The sequence below is a fragment of the Cetorhinus maximus genome, chromosome 5, assembly GCF_964194155.1.
Source record: "Cetorhinus maximus chromosome 5, sCetMax3.hap1.1, whole genome shotgun sequence".
In the NCBI taxonomy this organism is placed as follows: domain Eukaryota; kingdom Metazoa; phylum Chordata; class Chondrichthyes; order Lamniformes; family Cetorhinidae; genus Cetorhinus; species Cetorhinus maximus.
The window spans coordinates 118,030,047-118,045,322 of NC_135883.1; the positions used below are offsets into that span (position 1 = coordinate 118,030,047).

Below are 15,276 nucleotides of genomic sequence, written 5' to 3' on the forward strand. Positions count from 1 at the left end.
AAGCCAATAAACTGAACTTTCTAGACTGACAGCTATTGTTACAGGCGTGATAATCAGATTTGACTAAGTTTCTGGAGTATTTCAAACATTCACATTTTCAATATGATTTAAAAAGGGAATAAAAATGTTCATGTGGACATTTCAATGAATGGAATCAGTGAACCCTAGCCACAGAAATTTCTGAATTTTAACACTGTGTAGTTAACCAGTTTTTTTTTCATTCATTCATTCTTGGTATGTGGGCAGTGCTGGCTAGGCCAGCATTTAATGCCCATCCTGTTGCCCCGAGGGCATTTAAGAGTCAACCACATTGGTGTGGATCTGGAGTCACATGTAGGCCAGACCAAGTAAGGACAGCAGATTTCCTTTCCTAAAGGACATTAGTGAACCACGTGGGTTTTTACAACAATCGACAATGGTTTCGTGGTCATCACTAGACTTTTAACTCCAGATTTTTTATTGAATTCAAATTCTGCCAACTGCCATGGTGGGATTCAAACCAGGGTCCCCAGAGTTTTGCCCTGGGTCTCTGAATTACCAATCTAATGACAATACCACTATGCCACCGCCTCCCCCTTAAACAAGGCTTATCCAAGGCCTTAAGTTAGTGCCTACTTCAGATTGGTTTGCTTAAATTTTCCCACATGCGGCAGCAAGTATTACGAAACACCAGTTGCAATATAAGGGTGCGGCAGAAGTATCATTTTTATTTTACCACAATTGCGTCTCGTGGTCCCGTTCACGGTAAGTCCGAGGATGTACTGTTTTATAGAAGTGTAAAATCTGTTTCCAAAATGGAGGAGTCTGTCCATTTTAGGCTAAAGGTGATATTGCCCTGCACTCTTGAAATCAAAGATCAGGGTAGTTCTAGACCTGGCTTGATTTTGCTGGAACATGTGCCACAGCCTTTTTCTCTTGCCCTCTGGCTTGAGCACTTTTTGTCATGTTATATAGTTGGACATGTGAGCTGATGATGACATAACAAAGAGCAGGAGGTATCTGGGACCTTGGTGAAGTATGGGACCAACAGTGCATCTTTTGAACTTAATAAAGATTAAGGATTGAGAAAGAAACAGAGGAATGCCAGAGAAGGAAATATGGTGAAATAGAAGTAAATTGGGTGCAGAAAGAAAGGTAGAAAGGGAAAGAAAGATTGGATTAAGAGAGAAAGGCGGAAAGAAAAAGAGATAAAAGAAAAGCAAAAAAAAAATTAAACTCAAATTTTTTCATTTTGAAAGCTGTTAACAATAAATTTACAAACTGCAGAAATGAGATTGCACAGTTTCAGTTGTTCCTTTTCTGGGGTGGAAAGGTTGCATGGCAATGCAGGAACTTAGTTTGTCATTTGAAAGTTACGTACACTGTTAAGTACCAGCCCTGACTTTCTGCCATGAGTTTAGTTGGCAATAAATGCTGAAATACAACATCTTCATGAATCTCGCGGGAGGCTTGCGTGTGAGCTGTCATTTTCCTGAGGCTAATTGTAGAGTAGTGCATATAATCCAGCAACTTGTCATGATTCACAGTTCATGGGGTATTTCTTTCTAATAAGTGCTGGCCGATTTATACATTAAGAATAGTAAGCATCATTTAAACTTATTGTTATTTTGGCAGCAAATTCTGGACCAGAGTGTTTAAGATAACAAAGTCTGATTATTAAGTTAACAGAGACTGAGGTTATTAAGTCTAATTATTGAAGTAAACAGAAGCTGATGTGAGTAAAGTTACTTTTGAATTTGGAACCTATTCATCAGCTTTGGCACTTGTAAAATTTGTTTTGCATCCTTAGCAAAGTGTCTGTAAGTACTAAACAAGCAGGAGATAAGTTACTACCAGGAGTTCTCCCACACCTCTATCATAACTTAAGTGAAAGTTTTACACTGGTGTTCTGGTATCTCTACGAATCTTCCACCAAAGTTATGGATAAGCAGGAGAACCGGCGTGTAAATTAAACCCCACCATTTTTAATGTAGTAGTGGTAAAACTCTGTGCATAGTAAGTTGAAGGATGTTTACTACTAACAGATATCTTCTGTATAAGGTGAATTACCAGATATGCTATTATCGCAATCAAACAGTCAAATAAGTCAAGTTCCATTTTTATTGCATACTGTTTTAGGATTTCTACTTGTTTTCAGGGAGTAGAATTCAATATGAACTAAAACAACTTGCATTTCTATGGCACAGTTAGTATAATGAAACATCCCAATGACATGGGGCATCACCAAACAAAATTTGACACCGAACCACGAGTTCTTTTTTAATATTTGTTCATGGGATGTGGGCGTCGCTGGCTAGACTAGCATTCATTACCCATCCCTAATTGCCCTTGTTCAAGGGGCATTTAAGAGTCAACCACATTGCTATGGATCTGGAGTCACATGTAGGCCAGACCAGGTAAGGATTGCAGATTTCCCTCCCTAAAGACATTAGTGAACCAAATGGGGTTTTACGACAATCAGCAATGATTTCATCATCATCAGACTTTGAATTCCAGATTTTTTATTGGATTCAAATTCCACCATCTGTCGTGGTGGGATTCGAACCCCGGTCCCTGGATAGGCTCGTCACCACAGAACAAGGTAGCTGACTTGATTGGTACCCCATTCTCCAACTTAAATATTTACTGCCTCCACATTCGACGTACAGTGGCAGCAATGTGTACCATCAACAAGATACACTGCAGTGACTCACCAAGGCTCCTTCAGCAGCACCTTCTAAACCCACGACCTCTACCACCTAGAAGTGCAAGGACAGCAGATGTAAGGGAACACCACCACCTGCAAGTTCCCCTCTAAGTCGCAAGCCGGAACTCTATCACCGTTCCTTCACAGTTGCCGAATCAAAATTCTGGAACTCCCTTCCTAACAACAGCACTGTGTGTGTATCTACAACACATGAACTGTAGTGGTTCAAGAAGGCAGCACATCAAGGGCAATTAGAGATGGGCAACAAGTGCTGGCTTTGCCAGCAATGCCCATATCCCATGAAAGAATTTGTAAAAATCCTTAAGCACGCCAGTTCAAACTAGTGGCAATACCACTATGCCATCCCCTCCCCCTGGAGCTAACCCGACAGCTAACCAAAAGCTTGGTGAAAGAGAGAAATTTTAAAGACAGCTTTAAAGGAGGGTAGAGTGGCAGAGAAGTTTAGGGAGGGGTCTTCATAGGTTAGGGTCTTGGCAGCTGAAGGCATGGCCACCAATGGTGCATTGATTAAAATGGAGATGCTCAAGAGGCCAGAATTAGAGGAGCACACAGATCTCAGAAGGTTGAAAGGCTAGAGGAGGTTGCCAAGATAGGGAGGGGCAAGGCAATGAAGGGATTTGGAAACAAAGCATGAGAACTTCAAAATTCAGGTGATGCTGGACATAGAGCCAATGTAGGTCAATGGACAGAACTGTGATAGCAACGTTGGAATTGGTGTGCTTAAGGATTTTTTAAATTCTTTCGTGGGATGTGGGCATTGCTGGCAAGGCCAGCACTTGTTGCCCATCTCTAATTTCCCTTGAGATGGTAGTAATGTGCTGCCGTCTTGAACCACTGCAGCTATTGTGTTGTAGATACACGCACAGTGCTGTTAAGATGGGAATTCCAGAATTTTGATTAGGCAACTGTGAAGGAACGGTGATATAGTTCCAAGTCAGAACGGCGTGCAACTTGGAGGGGAACTTGCAGGTAGTAGTGTTCCCATGCATCTGCTATCTTTCTAGGTGATAGAGGTCGTGGGTTTAGAAGGTGCTGCTGAAGGGGCCTTGGTGAGTCACTGCAGTGCATCTTGTAGATGGTACACATTGCTGCCACTGTGCGTCGATGGTGGAAGCAGTAAATATTTAAGTTGGAGAATGGGTACCAATCAAGTGAGCTACTTTGTTCTGTGGTGTCAAGCTTCTTGAGTATTGTTGGAGCCACACTCATCCAGGCAAGTAGAGAGTGTTCCACCATACTCCTGACTTGTGCCTTGTAGTTGGTGGAGAGGCTTTGGGGAGTCAGGAAATGATTTACTCACCTCCGAATTCCCATTTTTGACCTCCCCTTGTAGCCACAGTATTTATATGGCTAGTCCGGTTCAATTTTTGGTCAATGGTAATCTCCAAGATGTTTATCGCGGGGATTCAGCGATGGTAATGTCATTGAATGTCGAGGGGAGATGGTTAGATTCTCTCTTGAATGCACAGCAGAGTTTTGGATGAGCTCAAATTAATGGCAGATAGAAATTGGGACGCTGGATAGGAGTGCATTGGAACAGTTAAGTCTAGAGGTCACAAAGGGGGTGAGGGTTTCAGCAGGAGATGAGCTTGGACAGGGTGGAGTCAGGCAATGTTAACGGAGGTGGAAGAAAGAGCTCTGGGTGATGGAATAGTTAGCTGGTCGGAAGCTCATTTCAGGGTCAATTACTGTAATAAACAATCTAGTTCAGCCTTGGACAGTTGGCAAGGAGGGGAATGGTATTATTAGCTTGGGGACGGAGTTTGTGGTGGGGACCAAAGACAATGGCTTTGTTTTTCTCAATATTTAAGTAGAGGAGCTTTCCGCTTATCCAGCACTGGTTGCTGGATAAGCAATGTGACAAATCAAAGATGGTGGAGAAGTTAAGAGATGTGATAGTGAGGTAGAGGGGATGGTCATCAGCATAGATGTGCAATCTGCCATTGTGTTTTCGGATGGCATCGTCAAAGGGAACATGTAGATGAGAAATAGAAGTGAACCAATGGTAGATCTTTGTGGGTCTCCAGAGGTAACAATGGGGAAGCAGGAAGAAGAACCAATGCAAGTGATTCGCTGGCTATGACTAGAATTGAACCAGGCAAGGGCAGTCTTACCTAACTTGTGACAGAGGAGAATCAAATGGTAAACTCTGTCAAAGGCATGTCTAGAGGTTACAAAGGCATGGATGAAGGATCATTTCCCATGGTCACAGTTACATAGGATGTAATTTATGATTTTGATAAGGACCATTTTAGTACTGTGGCAGTTTGAAAACTCAATTGGAGGTCTTCAAACCTGGAATTGCAAGCAAGGTGGGCATGGATTTAAGAGGTAACAACACATTCAAGGGCCCGGATTTTCCGGGTTCCCCCATGGCGGGTGCAAAAGAGCCATTCAAATCTCTGTTGACTTTGGCGGGACCGGAAGATCCCGCCGGCAGGCGTGGCGGGAAAATCCCAGCCAAGGACTTTGGAGAGTAAAAAGAGATTGGAGATGAGTTGGTAGTTTGAAAGAACGGTGGCGTCAAGGATTTTTTTTTTTTAAGAGGGATAACTAAGGCAGATTTGAAGAGGATGGGGGGTGGACTGTACCTGATAAGAGGATGACCATAAATATCAACTAACAAGGGGGCAGGAAGAGAACCATAGAACACTACAGCACAGAAAACAGGCCATTCGGCCCTTCTAGTCTGTGCCGAAATATTATTCCGTTAGTCCCATTGGCCTGCACCTAGTCCATAACCCTCCAGACCTCTCCCATCCACGTATCTATCTAATTTATTCTTAAAAGTTGGGTGGTCAACAGTTTGTTAGGAATAGGGTCAACAGAGCAGGAGGTGCATCTTGGACAAGTTGAGCTTGGAGGGAAGATGGGGAGAAAAGATGTTATTGTGCCCACACTACTGTCCATTTTTCTATGAAACCACACTAAGCAACTTCGTTGTTACATGCTCCATTACCTAATATTTAACTAAACTCGGGGTATAGAGGGAGTTGTTAAATTACATCCAGCAGATTGGGGAATGGTATGTGGAATTTAGCAGTGAGCAGGAAACTTTAAGAAATTAATAGCAGTTATGAGAGTACAGATCTGGGGTGGGAAGAAAGCACTGGGATTCATTTTACCGGCTGATTTTTGAGATATGCCTGGTGATAACTAGTGTCTGTGCATATTGGGAAGAGGTGTAATTATTGTAGTCTGTCATATTGGGATGGAGGGTCCCAGGATGATGTAACAACATAACAAATAAGAGCAGGAGTAAGCTACACAACACCACACCCCATAGAATCATATAAAATTATGGCATGAAGGAGAGACTGGGACTGGCATCCTTGAAGGTGGATAAATCACCAGGGCCAAATAAAGTTGTATCCCAGGCTGTTGAAGGAAGCCAGGGAGGAAATAGCGCGATGCCCTGAGGATCATTTTCCAATGCTCAATAGATACAGGCGAGGTCTCAGAGGATTGGATGCCTGCGAACGTTGTAACATTATTTAAAAAGGGCGCGAGGGATAGGCCAGAAAATTATAGGCTGGTCAGTCTGACGACTGGTGGGCAAGTTATTGGAAACAATTCTGAGACACAGGATAAACTGTCACTTAGAAAGGTTCGGATTGATCAGGTATAGTCAGCAAGGTTTTGTTAGCGGAAGATCGTGTCTTACTAACTTAATAGAATTTTTGAAGAAGTAACAAGGAGGATTGACGGATGTTGTCTACATGGATTTCAGTAAGGCATTTGACAAGGTCCCGAATGGCAGACCCAGTCAGGAAAGTGAGATCCCATCAGATACAGGGGAAGGCGGCAGGTTGGATCTAAAATTGGCTTAGTGACAGGGACCAAAGGGTAATGGTTGATGGATGTTTTTGCGAATGGAAAGCGGTTTCCAGTGGTGTCCCACAGGTCTCAGTGTTGGGGCCCTTGCTGTTTGTGGTATAAATGATTTAGACTTAAATCTGGGAGGCATGATTAGGAAATTTGCAGATGACATAAAAATTGGCTGTGTGAAGATTTGGATTTAAGGTGATTGATAGTGAAGAGGATAGCTGTCGACTCCAGAATGATATCAATGGTTTGGTTGAGTAGGAGAAATGGCAAATGGAATTCAAACCAGAAAAGCGTGAGGTAATGCGTTTGGGGAGGGCAAACAAAGCAAGGGAATACTTGATAAACGGGAAGTCATTGAGAGGGATTGAGAAAGTGAGAGACCTTGGAGTGCATGCCCACGGGTCCCTGAAGGTGGCAGAGCTGGTGGACAAGATGATCAAGAAAGCATATGGAATGCTTTCCTTTATTGGGTGAGGTATTGAATACAAAAGCAGGGATGTAATGCTGGAACTGTATAAAACACTGGTTAGGCCACATCTGAAGTTTTATGTACAATTCTGGTCACCACATTACAGGAAGGGCATCATTACTTTGGAGAGAGTGCAGAGGAGATTTACAAGGATGTTGCCAGAGCTTGAAAGTTGCAGCTATGAGGAGAGATTGGATAGGCTAGGGTTGTTTTCCTTAGAATAGAGGAGGCTAAGGGGTGACCTAATTGAGTTGTACAAAATTATAAAGGGCCTAGAAAGGATAGACAGGAAATACTTGTTTCCACTAGCTGAGGGGTCACTTACCAAGGGGCAAGGATTTAAGGTGATTGGTAGAAGGATTAGAAGGGATGTGAGGAAAAACTTATGCTGGAGGAAAGAGCCAAAGATTCTTTTCTGAGGAATCTCTGTAGCGATGTCCTGAGTCTGCAGTGACTAACTTCTTGATGTCAAGGGAAGCAACTTCCCTGTTTTACCTCTCCCCTGACATTCAACTCTTCTATTCGTGTCCGAGTTAAGGCTATGATGAAACCTGGAATCGGGTAGTTTTGGTGGTACCCAAATTGATCGTCAGTGAATGACTTATTGGCAAGTAAGTGCTTAACATTATTCATGTCTTTTCCATCACTTTGCTGATGGTTAGAAGGAAGCCAATAGGACTGTAATTGACCTGATTAGATTTATCCTGCTTATTTGTGACCAAGCCATACCAATCAAATTTCCACATTGTTATTTATACGCTAGTGTCATAGCTGCACTGGGACAAGCTGGCTAGGGGGTGGTTAGTTCTGGTGCAGTTCTTGAGTATCATTGTATATTTGCAGATGCCTCTGAGGTTTCTCATCACTTAGCCACTTCTTAAAATCATATACATTGAGCCAAATTAGCTTTGTCTACATGATTTCTCACTGGCAAGACTAAAAGAGGTTGCTGGCTTCTGTGTGTGCATTAAATCAGTTATACCATTAAACCTATGTTATATTAATTATACTTTAAACTTAATCAATACAGAAAGGAAAATTGACACAGATATAGAGAGCAAATACAACATAGGCTTGATAGCAATGTGAATGAAGCATTGGAGATTGGATTACAAAGATGTATGTTGGTATTTGAGATATCTGCATATACTTAGGAAATTCCATTCCAAGTAACATTCTATTTTTCTGCATGTTGTTCCACAAATTATTATTTTGGCTACCTGAATGCAACTGCACTTTTAATATCAGATTACAAGCAGTTTTGCACTCTGGATCCATATTGACTTGTAACCTGAGTTAAGATTCCAAAACCTCATTTTGAACCATTTGAGAGAGGAAAAAACATTCCACCAATTAGTAAAACCTAAATCCGAATCCTGCTGCCAGGCATAAAAGAACGAATGTTCTTATCCACTCTGTTGCTCAGTTCTGGAGTTCTTAAATTTGAAAATTGAGATGTCCTCATTTTTTAAAATTAATTTTCTGCCCTTGCACTATTTTTCCTGTTTTCCCCAGTCCACATTTCATCCACAGTTAAGAAGGTAGATGGATGATCTGGTGTTCTTAATTTGATAAGTGATAGGAACAGCCAGGAGGAATGTCTGTTCCCAATTACTCCCTTTCCTCCTCCATCTCCTTCTCAATGGAAAGGCACCTAGTTTTTCCATGTTCCTTAGCTCTTTTTGGAAACTTCCCATTTGGTATTTCAGTGCCCTTGTGTATACTTTATTTTCCATACAAGGGCAAACATTGGTTGCAATACAAGTACATTATAATGCGTCAAGGCGCTCTGTCAAATAAATAAAGATAAGTTCGTAAACATTGGTTTCCACTGTTGCAACGCTTGTGAAATTGCTGCAGAGTTTCTGACGTGCTTCTTAAGAATAATGAAAAGGAATCTTATTTGTTATTTAAATACCTGGCCTACTACTTTTTCTGATTCCAATTTTCCCTCCTGCTAATTGGGGAACTATTTGGCATCTGCCAAAAAATTCTTATGAGGTAGAACTGAAATCAGTACTCAGTGTCCTCTATTCGTTGATGCAGCAGATGTTCATTAGTTTGTCTTTTAAGTGTTTTTGCTAGTTGCAGTAAACTGATGAATGTGTTATGCAGCATAGTCATTTCAAACATATCACCTTAACTAAGACAAACTGAGTTTGCTGATGCAAATGAGAAGCACCAGGTAAAATGAATGAAAGGGCAAAAATAAATGAAATTTATACATATTGTAAACAGAACAGAACTTGCCTATACTGTAGTAAAAACTTTTGTGATACAGCTAAAAAGCACAAGAAATATCAAACCTATCTATGGCATGGAAAACCTGTGTCCAACATTAATTATAATGTTGTTGATAAAAATGTTTTGTACTAAGTAGCTTGTAGAAAGTATAATTCTTTATAGTAAAATGCAAAATTTTACAATAAACTGTTCAGTAACTTGAAATATGCCTTATGGAAGAATACAGGGAAAACACAGGTAAGGTGCATTAATGCTTGTAAAGAAAATTATGGAATAAATTGTTTTAAAATCCATTGAGAAGCACATAAGCACATTTTGATACTATTGGAAGGTTTGCTGCACTTTTAAAATTCACTACTGTGGTGTGGTGTCAGATGGTGATTTTTTTTTTAATGACCTATGCCCAGATGGCCTGTAACTCTCACTGACAACTTCAGCCTTTTTTTTTAATTTAAAGAGGAGGATATTTAAAAACTTCAGATCATCACACTTAAGCAGACCTTATCTGACCTTCAAGAGAGTTTAGATCAACTCCATCAGTATCGCAACATTGTGGGTTAAGGCACTTGTGATGGCCAAAATGGGGTCTGATTGAACTCAATACTAAGTGGCCCTGCTGAGTTCATGTTTTCCACCTGTGTGATTTAAGCCCTGCCCCCTTCCCCCATGCCTGCAAAAATTTAATCAGTCGGAAATGGGGGCAGACCTTCTGCATCCAAGTCCTGCTTGTCATTTTTAAAGGTTCACGGAGTCTTCCCGACTTCACAAAAATATGGCCCCCTATGCCTACTGCCCTTGTTCTGGATGGTAGAGGTCATGGATTTGGAAGGTGCTTTCAAAGAAACCTTGGAAAGTTTTTGCAGTGCATCTTGTAGATGCAGCTTCACAATGGTGGAGGGCATGAATGCTTTAAGTGCTGGCTAGGGTGCCAATCAAGCTGGCTGCTTTGTCCTGGATGGTGGTCGAGCTTCTTGAGTTTTGGAGCTGCACCCATCCAGGCAAGTGGAGAGTATTCCATCACACTCCTTACTTGTGCCTTGTGGATGGTGGCCAGCTTTGGGGAGTCAGGAGGAGAGTTACTCGCCGTGGAATTCTCAGTCTCTTACCTGCCCTTGTAGCCACAATATTTATCCCAGTTTTCCACCATATTACCATGGACTGCTTTTAAGATAACTTTAGTGGCAAAGATTTTTTTTCAGAATAGTTTTTTTCATGTTCTACTCTAATAACATCATCCGTCTTTAATACTTCAATTGTATTCCTGTTTTAACAAGTTGAATAGCTAGCTTGAAATGTGTTACAAAGTTGTAATACAATTCAAGAAGCCTGATTACATCATGAACCACAAAAGGTTTCAAAACTTCATCTCAACACTGATATTGTGCCATTACTTTGTGGGCCGCTATCTAAGCCAACTATTGTTTAATATATATATAAAATCTTTCTTTTTGCCGTTAGGATTTTTATCTTCCACTCTTCACCCACTTGCAGTTTTGACATTGGGTCTACACATGGTGAATCAGCACCACGTGACAGGAAAAGTAGTAGTAGTTTTGTTATTCCTTTTATAGGCTTTTTTTAAACTGGGATAGTAATTACTCAATTTACATTAGTGCATCATTTACATTTGATGGCATTGAGTTGGTTCTGATCAGCTAATCAGTATTTGTTTATGGTGACTTACAGTCACTTTTATCCCCTAGGTAGACAAAACTTCTAAAAGTATAAAGGAAGGAGGGAAAATTGACAAACTTTCAATCTATACTGTATTCTGCGTAGAAAGATAAGTTAAAATGTGCATTGATGTGCCTCTTGAGAGGAAGTCTTCATTGTTCTTTATGCAAAAGCAAAACACTTTGGGCAGAATTTTTTGTGCCTGCTGACGTCAGGTGTGTTTGGCAGCATGAGCAGACAATATGGCAAGAAGGCCAAAAATCGGTTTCACAACGTCATGAAATCAGTTTGCAATCATCCACTCAGCCGGTCAATGGTGGGCCGTGTTTCCTGCCACCTGACGTCAGGAGCCTCATTGAATTACATCTGCATATCATTTTAAGGCTAGCCCGCCGGACTCATCCTGCCCCATTGGATCCTCTGCCTCACGCCAATGTGTTTCACAACAGCGTATAAAAGGCATGCACTTGGCGGGCTGCATGTTGAGGGAACTCTGAGGTGAGTGCACAACGGAGCGCTCGCAAGGGACAACTGTTTGATTTCAAAGTTGAGGTGTGTTTTGGGGGGGGCAAAGGCTGCCCTATCGTTGAAGCGACTAGTGGGGGGTGGTGGCAAAGGCTGCCGTGCGGTTGAAGGTAGTGCACAAGCACATGGTAGCAGGGTGGGGGGGTGGGCAATGGCGAGGGAAGTGACCACACATTAGAGAAACCTTGTATGAAGTGACCATTCCTCTGCAGTTGAGACAGTTCAGGTGCAACCACATTGATATGCTTGGAGTCATGCCTCTAGCTTATCTGCCCATTCAAGCAACACAGAGGCATGAAAGTGCCACCAAGTGCTCCAGAGCTTTTCACCCTTCGGACACAGACTGCAAACTAATGAGCGTTTCAGTGGACTGCAGAACAGTTGGACGACTGGGCAAGTTGTATAGTCTCCTTGCTAAAGCTGGCCATGGGGCAGTCAATGGTGGAGGCACTCACAGTCCATTGCAATGGTTTGAACCAGTCTCCCCCATGGTTCAAGCTAACAGTGCAGCCTTGCAGCATGGGTTAGGAGAATGCCTGTGTCTGAGCTGAGAGCACAGCATGCAGTCCAATGGGCAAAGCTGCCGCCAATTGGTCAGGTGGAGTGGGGGAAAGGAACATGGAGTTTCGGGCAGCCGTGCAGCGCACTAATTTTTAGCCATCCAAGTGGTGGCCCACACTCTCTGCGATGCATTAAAGGGGCCTTCAGACTTAACCAAGAGAGGTTCTTGGTACACCCATGCGAACCCACATGTCTCTCTCTTTCATCCCACAGGAGGAGTACATTAGGACCATGGAGCCTGGTGAACTAGCTGTATGCCTCGTGGTGTACAAAGAGCGAAGACGGTGGGGCAGAGAGCAACTGAGGTGACTTTCTGTGCAAAGGGAAGAGCAGCACCCTCTGGAAGAAGGGGCGGCTGGGACTCCTGCACACGTCGTCGAAGAGCCACGGCGAATCATTGTTTGTAGGTGCCTAGCAAGACCCAGTGTCAATAGATGCTGCCTTTCATTCCTGCAGATGGCTGAGAACCAGTGTCGCCAAAGACTGCACATGTCGAGGGAACTGATTAGTCACATCTGCCAGCTACTGCAGGATTTGGTGCCACGCGGACATGGAGGGCATCCACTGCTAGTGGCCATGAAAGTGACCGTGGCGCTCAATCTCTACACCAGTGGCTCCATTCAGGGCTCCACAGGTGACCTCTGTGGGACATCACAAGCTCCACCCACAAATACATCCATGACGTCACGGATGCCATCTTCGCGAGGCACACAACTTTGAGCATTTCACCTGGGACCAGGAAAGCCAGGATGCAAGAGCGATTGGTTTTGCCCAAATCTCATGTTTCCCACAGGTGCAGGGTGCCATCGACTGCACATACTTGGCCCTCAGATCTCCATCGCAATACGCGGTCAACTATGTCAACCTCAAGGGTTTCCATTTGCTGAATGTGCAGTTGGTGTGCAATCACCCCAAACGCATCTGCAGGTCTGCGCACAGTTTCTAGAGAGCGTGCACGACTCCTACATTCTCAGTCAGTCAGATCCCTGACGTCTTCCAGGGTCCACAGAGGCTGCGGGGATGGCTCCTCGTGGGCAAGAGCTACCCGCAGAGGACGTGGCTGATGACACCCGTTCAGCGGCCTCAGACTGCAGCAGAGCAACAGTATAATGAGGCTCATGCTGCAATCTGCAGCATGGGATGCTGAAAACGAGGTTCCGGTGCCTGGATCGGTCTGGTGGAGCCCTGCAAGTCCACAGAGTGTGACAAGCATCGTCGTCGCCTGTTGCGCCCTTTGCAACCTGGAGCTGCAACAGGGAGAGGAGCTGGCTGAAGAGGAGATGCTGGAGGTCTCCTCTGATGAGGAGGACATCGATGGTGATGAGGGTGAGGAGGCCCTCAAAGGCAATGATGACAGCGATGAGGCCCTCGCACTGGCCAGACGAGGCAAACACGCTCGGGAAGCCCTCTTAGCTGCTAGATTTGTGGAGGATGATATGCAGTGAGGAGACACCATAGATCCTGTGATCCTATCGCATCTATGAACGTTTGACTCCAGCCTGGCTTATGACAGTGCACATACCCTCTGTGATAATGCTCCTGCCATGGAGACGCAGTGGAGGCCCTAATTGTCGCTTGAATGCAGGAGAATTGTGACGACATGCAGTGAGGACTCTCCATAGATCTTTACAGAGCCCCTGAGACTGTCTGACTCCAGTCTGGCCAAGGGCAGCTCAATTGCGCTCTGTGATTAGGGTCATATCATAGAGACACAGCCATGAGACTTTAAAAGCACCTGATCCTTTGTCCGCCTTCAGCATCTGACCCCTTCAGGAGCACAGCATCACTGGCCACAGGTGCTGAAGAGATGGGGGCCACCCCTATGTTAAAGGTGCTGAGAGCACACACACAATGATGGAAACCTGTGACACCTGCCCACAACATTCTGGCAGCAATGACAAGCACCATCGAGGTGCAGGCATCAGTAATGTGTCCAGGGAGTGTGAGGCCAGACCATCACTTTGGTCTGAAGGCTGCACAAAGCACAAGGAAGAGGCCCTGGACTGAGTGACCTGCCTTTATCTTGCGCAGAAAGGTTTCACATCTGAGAGACATGAACAATGCTCATTAGAACAAGAAGCCATAGGCAGGGAGACATTCTTGGGAGCTTAATGGCAATAGTGAACATTATGTAGAAGTGACTAACACCCGTGCCCAGGCTGTGCAACTACATCATCTTAACCTTCCTAACCCTGCTGCTGTGATGACCTTGGTTCTTTGGAGGGCTGAGACCTGGAGGACCCCAGCCTGCTTTCAGGGTCCTGCTGTGTAGTAGTAGTACTCTCCTCGAGCTATGGAGCTGGAGCTGCTGGGGTCACAGGAAGAGGGGCTTCGGATGGGCTGGATACTCCCAGAGTCACCTGGCTGGATGGCCCCGGGATGCAGAGGCCAACTATACTGTCAGTGATGGCGTTCAGCCTGCGCAGCAATACAGGAGCGACATCCTGGACTAAGGTCTCCATGGCGGCCACCATCCTACCAGTATTGCCCTCAGTGCATTGGCATGCCTGCACAATCACCTCAGGCTGAAGGATGGACCCCTACATCTTGCCTTGCAATCTGAGGAGTGCAGCGGACACCCCTTCCTGATGTTCCTGAGCTTGCTTTTGTAGCTCCAGCAATTATGGCATGACCGATTCCAGAGGCTTGTCATCTGACTCCAGCTCAGCAAATTTCTGGCCTTCAGCAGTCCTCCGAGTGCCAGGGACCTGGGAAGTCCCTGCTGCTGCCTGCTGTGGATCAGAAAGTATGATATGCTCACCAGCTTCTGATCCCAAGGCTACTCTAAAGCGAGGTCCCACCGAGGTGTGTGTCTCTGCACTGGTGGAGGGTGTGGATGAGCGCTGTGATGTGACTTCAAGGAGGGTACCTTCAGATTCCTCTTCAGAGGTTTCTTCGGGCCTTGATTGGAGGTCCTGGGTCGTGGACTCTGTCGGCTGTTTGCCAGACATGCCTGCGATAGCAAGGAGAGATAATTAGTGCATGGCAGTGGCCTGTGAAACAGGACACATCACTCACAGCATGGTTGCCTGATGGACATTGCACTGCTGGATCCTCACTTGGTAGAGCACCGCCGACCTCACCGTCAGCACAGGAATGGACCAGACCCTCACCGGCCAACTGGATGGTTCTGTTTTCAAAGTCCATAAGGACCTTGCTTTTAGACATTCTTCCACCGGTAAGCGACACCACCCCCCTCTTGTGTGCCAGCTTGTCCTGCATAAATAGAAATGGAGATAGTCTAAGCAGGACGCCTGTGAGGCCAGAT

General features: G+C 44.4%; 1 protein-coding gene across 6 annotated transcripts in view; it reads left to right on the top strand.

Moving 5' to 3' along the window:
• The window catches only part of ahi1 (Abelson helper integration site 1), a 301,212-nt gene that overhangs the window by 227,017 nt on the left and 58,919 nt on the right, over nt 1-15,276 (top strand). The gene's annotated exons all lie outside the window — the stretch shown is intronic.